General features: G+C 41.5%; 1 pseudogene; it reads left to right on the forward strand.

Moving 5' to 3' along the window:
• The first annotated feature begins 3755 nt into the window (after positions 1-3755).
• Positions 3756-6559, forward strand: LOC111953724 (ras-related protein Rab-20-like; annotated as a pseudogene).
• Positions 6560-8935: the final 2376 nt, after the last annotated feature.

The following is an 8935-nucleotide window of genomic DNA, read 5'->3' on the forward strand; positions in this document are numbered from 1 at the left end:
TTCTCTTACATCTGCAAGCAGTCTGAACATCAGACAGGGTGGAATTGTCTCCCTCAATCTGTGCAATGGCTACTGCTATAGCTTTCAGGAGTTTCGGGCTGCTTACCACTCCAAAAATACATCATCCAGGAGGATCCTCTTGATGGGGCTCTCCATATCGGCAGACAGTGATATGGCCATTTCTTGGAGTCAAACATGATGACAACACCACCCCAACGGGTGTTGCTGGGCAGCTTCAATGTGGTGCTTTTATTATTCTCACTTTGCTTGGTGAGGTAGATTGCTGCTATAACTTGATGACCCTTCACATACCTAACAGTTTCCTTGGCTCTCTTGTAGAGTGTATTCATTGTTTTCAGTGCCATGATGTCCTTGAGGAGCAGATTCAATGCATGAGCAGCACAGCCAGTAGGACTCCTCCACCTTAGACCAAGCAGCCTTCATGTTCGCAGCATTGTCTGTCACCAGTGCAAATACCTTCTGTGGTCCAAGGTCATTGACTGCCTGGAAGAATGCTCTGTGCATGCAGAGGGTTGCAATTCCATTGAATTGGGGATAGTTTAACCAAAATATACCACAAGACCTAGAATTGCCTTGTGTATCCCACAAAAAAAGGATAGGGGGGGGTATTCATCTGATTAGCAATGAAACGCCCTTATTACATTTCTTTATTGTAAATTATAGTGAATTGTAAGCATGAAGATACTCTCCCCCACTGTGCGCCCGCGGCCCTTGACACTTCTCCCATGGAGAAGGATTAGAGTATTCGCGGGAAATTATCCGGCAGATAGATTTATCGGAAACTGATTCGCCGACCCTTTGCAACCCTAGTCATAGGGCAGGTTGATACGTCACTGGCATTGCATATTATGTGATTGCATGTTTCAAAAATAAATAATGGAATCGTCATAAAATAATACTGAGGTCTGCAAAATTGTATTGATTGAATTGTGTATAAACTATTGTTTTCATTTAAAATATTTTTCACTTGAAGCTATTTGAGTCAAAGTAAAATGTATTTCAGGGGAATGACTATCAAATATGTATATCTTTGAAATCAGAATTGGCACATTATTCCTGTGCAAAATGCAGTTTAAATTATTACACACTAAAACAAAATGTAAACGCAACATCGAAGTCTTGGTCCCATGTTTTATGAGCTGAAATAGAAAATCATAGAAAATTTCCATGCACAAAAAGCTTATTTCTTCAAATGTTGTGCACACATTTATTTACATCCCTGTTAATGAATATTTCACATTTGCCAAGATAATCCATCCACCAGACAGTTGTGGCATATCAAGAGACTGATTAAACAGCATGGTCATTACCATAGGCGGAATCCAGGGGGACGGGGGGGACACGACCCCCCATCCTGGGAAAAATATGATTGTTCCCCCCCAATATATCACTGTTAAACATAACTATGTAATTTCATAATATATATAATACGCAATGAAAGCACTTGTGCTGATTATAGACACTTAATAAGCCGTTTTTAAGTTTCACAGATTGGCGACCCCCCCGCCCTTTCCCCACAATGATTTGATCCACTGCCAGTTCTTAGCTTGCAAGGTAATAGAGGGTTCGTATCTACTGTCCGAAAGGCACTCAGTGTACGTAAATGACGTGAGGTAATCCAGTCAATCGCGCCATAGCAATGTATATATTTTTTTAATGTTGCAGGGTTTCACACACTAGCTGAATTTGCAGAGCTAGCGCGCAAACTAAAGCAAACATTAACTATCAAGCTAGCTAGTACCTATTCCATTTATGTGCGTCGTCAAAATGGAATATTTGCTATCGTGAGTTTATTCCAAGATTAGCATGCAGCTGTAGTGCTTCAAAGTCCCCGTGATAAGGTTAGCGATAAACTGAAGTCCAAACTGACAGAACTACACTCTCTCTATACCATTGTCTTAAATATATTAAATGGTCTCGTTGCAAAAGCAAAATTTGTCCTAGTGAATATTTTTTTTTTTTTCACCTTTAACCAGGTAGCAAAGATTATAGCAAACACCACAGAAACGGGATATGTGTCGGCTAGCTTTGCAAATTCAGCTATTGTTGGAAGCCTGCCAATATGAAACAAACTAGGTTAAAATTTCAAAACGTTGCAGCAATGTGTTGTGTAAATGTGTGTGTGTGCAGCTAGACCGGTCAGCCAGCCAGCCAGCCAGTAGAAAAAATGTCAGAAAAAAGACGGACATCAGAGTATTTTTCAGAGATCACCCAAAAACGCAAAGTAAGAACTCTAGTAGCCTAATATCTCAAAGACCAGTTGATAAAATGTTCATAAGAAAGAAGTGAAATGCTAATGGAATGTTTCACAATGATGTCATTAGGCAGARCAGGCAACAGATGGCACACAGACAGCAGAGCTGTGGACAGATAGGCAGGGACAGACTGGCAGAGACAGGGAGTCTCAGGTAAGTTTGTTGAGTCTTTGTTTGGCAACATTATGAAAGGTTCTCCATTTTTTTTACTTGTAAAATTGGGACATAATTGGAAAATGCCATGGATACCCCAGCTCTCAACTTAAACTGGTGACTAAACTAAGATTTGTTTAAGGCAATGGTATTGCTGTTGTGATTAATTGTGTAGTTTTGGGTACCGGTAGTTAGGAGTACAGCAAAAACCTTATTTCTTTTCTAGGAGACAGACTSWGTCAGTGAGGGTGGTGAAAGGGAAAGAGCCAAGGAGAGAGACTTCAGAGGACAGTGTCACAGCCACGGCAGGACCAGGTGTCACCCTTGTTGCCAGCAGCACCAGTATAGGGGACAGTGGCACAGCATCGTCCAGTTACCTCAGTGATGACACAGAACCATATCAGCCACACCCACAATTTATAGAACCGCAAACTCTTGCAAACAGAGTGTTGACGTTTCAAGAGAGGAACACTGCACTGATAAGGAACACTGCTATAACTATTATTATTAGTAGTATTATAATGATTTAAACAAGTTGGGACAACCCTTCAGTTAACTACTGTACCTAACAATTATCCAGTAGTAGTGATTATGGTCCCTCAATATACATTTAACATATTACAACATAGTCTATGTGTTACAGCACTACTTTTGGTGTCCCCCTCAGGAATTGCTCCTGAGAAAATGTCATGTAATTGTCCCCTCCAAGGTTGATATCAGATTTTCGCCCCTGGTCATTACACAGGTGTACCTAGTACTAGGGGAAAAAGACCACTTTAAAATGTGCAGTTTTGTCACAACACAATGCCACAGATGTCTCAAGTTTTGAGGGAGTGTGCAATTGGCATGCTGACTGCAGGAATGTCCACCAGAGCTGTTGCCAGAGAATTTAATGTTAATTGCTCTACCATAAACTGCCTCCAACATTGTCCAGTGGATGGATTTTGCCTGCTATTTTTGTTCATTGTCTTTCTGTTGCTACGTTATACTATTTGCTACTGATTTCATCAACACACACACATTAGAGGGAGTGGACATATAGAAGTAAAAGGATGCCAACCTTTGATTAAATGTTAATTTCTCAGAATATGAATTGTTATCAAACAAAGGTCACAAGACATGCAGCTGAACAAATACAATAGCTACATACATGCAAATATAAAGGGAAACCCCTCTTTGGTTTGGTGGACTACATTAACATTTTACTATCAAAGCTCAGTTATTTGTTTGATGTTCCTGCATGCTCGTTGGCCAGATACTACTTTAAAACGTCCAGCAGTCTTTCGCACAAGTTTCCCCTGTCGTCATTTTCTGAGTGAACTTTGATCATTGAGCAAGCTGTGTCACAGCTTCATTGATATATCTGTTCATGTAGGAATGAGTCATATGCCTTTTATTCTGCGGTGGATGCTACATGGGTAGAAGTTGCTCACGGTTTGGTAATCCTATGCATTCCTTCGCTTTAGACCTACACATGTTCTATGCATGTCAAAGGCCACCTGTCAGACTGGAACAGTAGTGATGCTTAATTGCTTTGACAATTTTATCAAATACGTTTTTATTGAAAGTCAATTGCACTTTTGAGATAGTGTAGCCTGTTCGGATGTCTAGAAGGAGAATGAAAATAACAATGCCTGAAATGAGGCCTGACGTGAAACTGGTTATATTGGGGGACATGAACGTTGGGAAGACCTCTCTGTTACACAGGTACATGGATAAAAAGTTAAATGATGCCATTAGTATCGTCGGCGGTGCGTTCTACTTAAGCAGTGGGGACCCTACAACATATCGCTTTGGGACACCGCAGGTAGGTATTTTTTATGATAAAATATATTGTATAGCACATGGGGAAAGTGCAATGTCAATTTATACTTTTATTTTGCATTTTTAAATGCACAGACAGACTAATTTAAATTATTTAGGCTAAACTCATCAAGAGTAATTGGTTGACAGAACCAAGAATCAATATGTATTTTCCAAATTCACAGTAGGGTTTCAAGAATCTTTTTCAAATTTGTATTTCATGTCTAATTTTGGGGGGATTTGTTTACAGTGGGGCAATTAATGGGCGGGGGAAGTGCTTGACACAGTAGTTAGGCCTACTTTCCATACAGAGCTCAACTGAAGATAACCTCTTGTCTTGAGTGACTGGGTTTTTCCATTCAATACAGAAATCAGTAGCTTTTGTGTGTGGAATACCCAAAGCATATAGTAAAAGTTGATCTGTCTGCCCATGTGTATATCTCTGTTGGTTTATGTTTGTTCTTGCTGTATAGTAGAGCGACCCTGCGTTCATAAACACATATATTGACTCCCACAAGGCGGAGAGGTTTCTTGGAGCAGTTGTTAGCGTGCTGGTCTTTTGACCAGAAGGCTGAGGGTTCGCAGACCACCTTGGACAAGCTCCCTCTCCCTTCTTGTTTCATTACACTATGTAACCATCTAAACATGCTCAATGTTTCATTTCTAGGTCTGGAGCAGTTCCACAGGCTCGGCCCCATGTACTGCCGGGGCGCGTCTGCTGTCATCCTCACCTACGACGTGACCAACTGGCAGAGCCTGGTCGAGCTTGAGGACCGCTTCCTGTCTCTCACCGACACGGCCAATCACGACTGCAACAAGGCTAACTTTACTGACCCCCTGTCCACATACCGCACTATGCCTGCCACCTCACCCCTCCAGCTTCCGCTACTACGGGCTCCCCTGTGGCCAACCRAGAGGTTCGAAAGGAGGAAGCCATGGCGCTCTACCAGCGTGCTGGATGAGCGTTTGAGCCCGCCTGCAGAGAGGATGTGCTTTGAGACGAGAGCCTAGACGGGTGCCAACGTGGATGCGTTGTTCGAGGCGCTGTCCAACATGGTGCTGCCGTCCATCCTGAGGATGAGGTCGGAGAGCGAGGCCGCACTCACCATAGACCTGGAAGACGAGAGGCCGGTGTCCAGCAAGCAAACCAAGGGGGGCTGCTGCTGAATGGAGTAGAGTGAAGTTGCCCCAAGATGCTGATCTTGGGTCTATTTTGCATTTCCCCCACAAATGAGTAAGGTTAGGATTGGGGGAGGGGAAGCTGATCCTAGATCTGTACCTTGGGGAAAGTTTACCCCAGAGCCTGCTGAAGATGACAAGGAAAGCCATCTTGGGGAGAATCTCAATTGTATTCTCCTCACCTCCTCTCGCCTAGTATTCTTCTCATAACCCATTGGATGAGAAAGCCAGAGGTCCCTTCCCTCTGACCATCTCCAATAGGTTTTGAGATGGAGAGATGATGCGAGGAGTACGCAATTGAGAGTCTCCCCTGGAGTTGGGGGTTGGTTTTCACAGACACACGTACATACACCCACGTAGTTTCTACTTTAATACAGAGGTATTCCTCATCAAGTGAGCTCAACTGTTCAGCAGGGCCGGATTACTGAACAGGCACTGTAGGCACGCGCCTTGGGCCCCTAACCCATATTTTTGTTGCATATGATACCAAAATGTGTAGAATTGTAGGAAATTAGCTTTAAAACTTTTAAATGATTTCAGCCTCATGGCAAAATGTGTAGAATTGTAGGAAATTAGCTTTAGAATGGCAAAGTTATCTTAACCTCATGGCAAAATGTGAACAAAATGAGATGCGCTATAAAATATCAACCCCCCAAAATCTGCCCAATGGCAAAAAGTGTAGAATTGTAGGAAATTGGCTTTAAAACTGTGTATGTCAAAATTTGCTCTTGTCCTCATGACACAATGCTTAGAATAGCATTAGAAAACTTCAAATGTTTCTCTCTGCACCATGGAAGAATGTGCTAATGCAGTAAGTAAGTCCGGTAGTCCGGCACTGCTGTTCAGATTTCTAGATTTATTTTATAGTTTCACACAACGGAAATCACGTTTTTTACTGTTTTTTAGTCAATTCTGATCTTGGGTAATTTTTGGACTGAGTTGCACAAACATGTCACTTGTCTGAGCTGTTTGACCTAGATATTTGTAAGTCGCTCTGGATAAGAGCGTCTGCTAAATGACTTAAATGTAAATGTAAATGTAGATAGAAAAATGCAGTTTCCCTTGATTTGTGGCATTTGCAGTTTTCAGACACTTTTTTTTCTTTATCTTTGTTTACAATCTGCCTAAATTAAACCCATTCTACCTCAATAATGGTTATTGAATTTCAGCTTTCTGTGAATAACATGGTTTTTAATTTTTGAAGGCGTCATGTGTTTATTCAACATATGGTGTAGAATGCTACCACAAGGGGGTAGTGTAGGGACTGTTTTTAGAGAGCTTTCATTGAATTGGAGGACTAAGAATATGGCCAAAGAACCAAAATATCCTCTTTACCCCCAAGACATTCTGTTGCCACCTTGACCTAGAAATAGAACAGAATTGATGTACTGGTGATACCGAGTCCCTGATGAGATTTCAAACTACTGTCCTTCATTTAAACAACATTTTGACACATACGCTACTCAAAAATGATCTTAGAACATTTTGATTCTCTGGGAAATTAGAACAGAAACATTTTGATATGTTCAGAATAACAACTAGGGCTGAGTGACTTGTTATTGGGGCCACTTTACTCACCTGTCAGTGTGTTCTAGTAAGAGGTGTTCTAGTAAGAAGTTTACGTGGCCGAGTGTCTGTCTAGAACTGTGCCATGGATATGATGGTGTTTGTTTCAGTGTCTTGAGCCGGTTAAACTAAGCTCCCTACCTGACGGACTGGGACCAGAAATATATATACACACACACACACACAACCGTTCAAAAGTTTGGAGTCACTTACTAATGTCCTTGTTTTTGAAAGAAAAGCACATTTTTTGTCCATTTAAAATAACATCAAATTGATCAGAAATACAGTGTAGACATTGTTAATGTTGTAAATCACTATTGTTGCTGGAAACGGCTGATTTTTTTAATGGAATATCTACATAGGCGTACAGAGGCCCATTATCAACAACCATCACTCCTGTGTTCCAATGGCACGTTGTGTTAGCTAATCCAAGTTTATAATTTTAAAAGGCTAATTGATCATTAGAAAAAGCTTTTGCAATTATGTTAGCACAGCTGAAAACTGTTGCTCTGATTAAAGAAGCAATATAACTGGCCTTCTTTAGACTAGTTGAGTATCTGGAGCATCAGCATKTGTGGGTTCGTTTACAGGCTTTAAATGGCCAGAAAGAAATAACTTTCTTCTGAAACTCGTCAGTCTATTATTGTTCTGAGAAATTAAGGCTATTCCATGTGAGAAATTGGCAAGAAACTGAAGATCTCATACAAAGCTGTGTTCTACTCCCTTCACAGAACAGCGCAAACTGGCTTTAACCAGAATAGAAAGAGGAGTGGGAGGCCCCGGTGCACAACTGAGCAAGAGGACAAGTACATTAGAGTGTCTAGTTTGAGAAACAGATGCCTCACAAGTCCTCAACTGGTAGCTTCATTAAATAGTACCCGCAAAACACCAGTCTCCACTTCAACAGTGAAGAGGTGACTCCGGGATGCTGGCCTTCTAGGCAGTTGCAAAGAAAAAGCCATATCTCAGACTGGCCAATAAAAAGAAAAGATTAAGATGGGAAAAAGAACACAGACACTGGACAGAGGAAGATTGGAAAAAAGGTGTTATGGACAGACGAATCTAAGTTTGAGGTGTTCAGATCACAAAGAAGAACATTCGTGAGACACAGAAAAGATGCTGGAGGAGTGCTTGACGCCATCTGTCAAGCATTGTTGGGAGGCAGTGTGATGGTCTGAGGGTGCTTTGGTGGTGAGATTTGGGGATTTGTCCAGGGTAAAAGGGATCTTGAGAAGGAAGGCTATCACTTCCATTTTGCAATGCCACGCCATTCCCTGTTGACGGCGCTTAATTGGAGTCAATTTTCTCTACAACAGGACAATGACCCAAAGCACAGCTCCAACTATGCAAGAACTATTTAGGGAAGAAGCAGTCAGCTGCTATTTTGTCTATAATGGAGTGGCCAGCACGTCACGCATTGCAACCTTATTGAGCTGTTTGTGGGAGCACTTGACCGTATGGTAACGTAGAAGTGGCCATCAAGCCAATCCACTTGTGTGAGGTGCTTCAGGAGCATGGGCTGAAATTAATTAAAATCATTATTTATACTTGTCAAGGTCTTGACTATATTTCCTATTCATTTTGAAACTCATTTCATGTATGTTTTCATGGACAACAAGGCATTTCAAGTGACCCCAATTTTGAACGGTATGTGTGTATATTACAGTGGGGAGAACAAGTATTGGTACACTGCGAGATTTTGCAGGTTTTCCTACTTACAAGCATGTAGAGGTCTGTAATTTTTATAATAGGTACACTTCACGTGTGAGAGACGGAATCTAAAACAAAATCCAGAAAATCACATTGTATGATTTTAAGTAATTAATTAGCATTTTATTTGCATGAGGTTAGCATTGTCAGCATTAGGAGGAACCCAGGGCCAACGCACAGCAATATGGTCTACAAGGGGTCTGAGGATCTCATCTCGTACTAATGGCAGTCAGGCTACCCTCTGGCGA

The sequence above is a fragment of the Salvelinus sp. IW2-2015 genome, linkage group LG27, assembly GCF_002910315.2.
Source record: "Salvelinus sp. IW2-2015 linkage group LG27, ASM291031v2, whole genome shotgun sequence".
Classification (NCBI taxonomy): Eukaryota; Metazoa; Chordata; class Actinopteri; order Salmoniformes; family Salmonidae; genus Salvelinus; species Salvelinus sp. IW2-2015.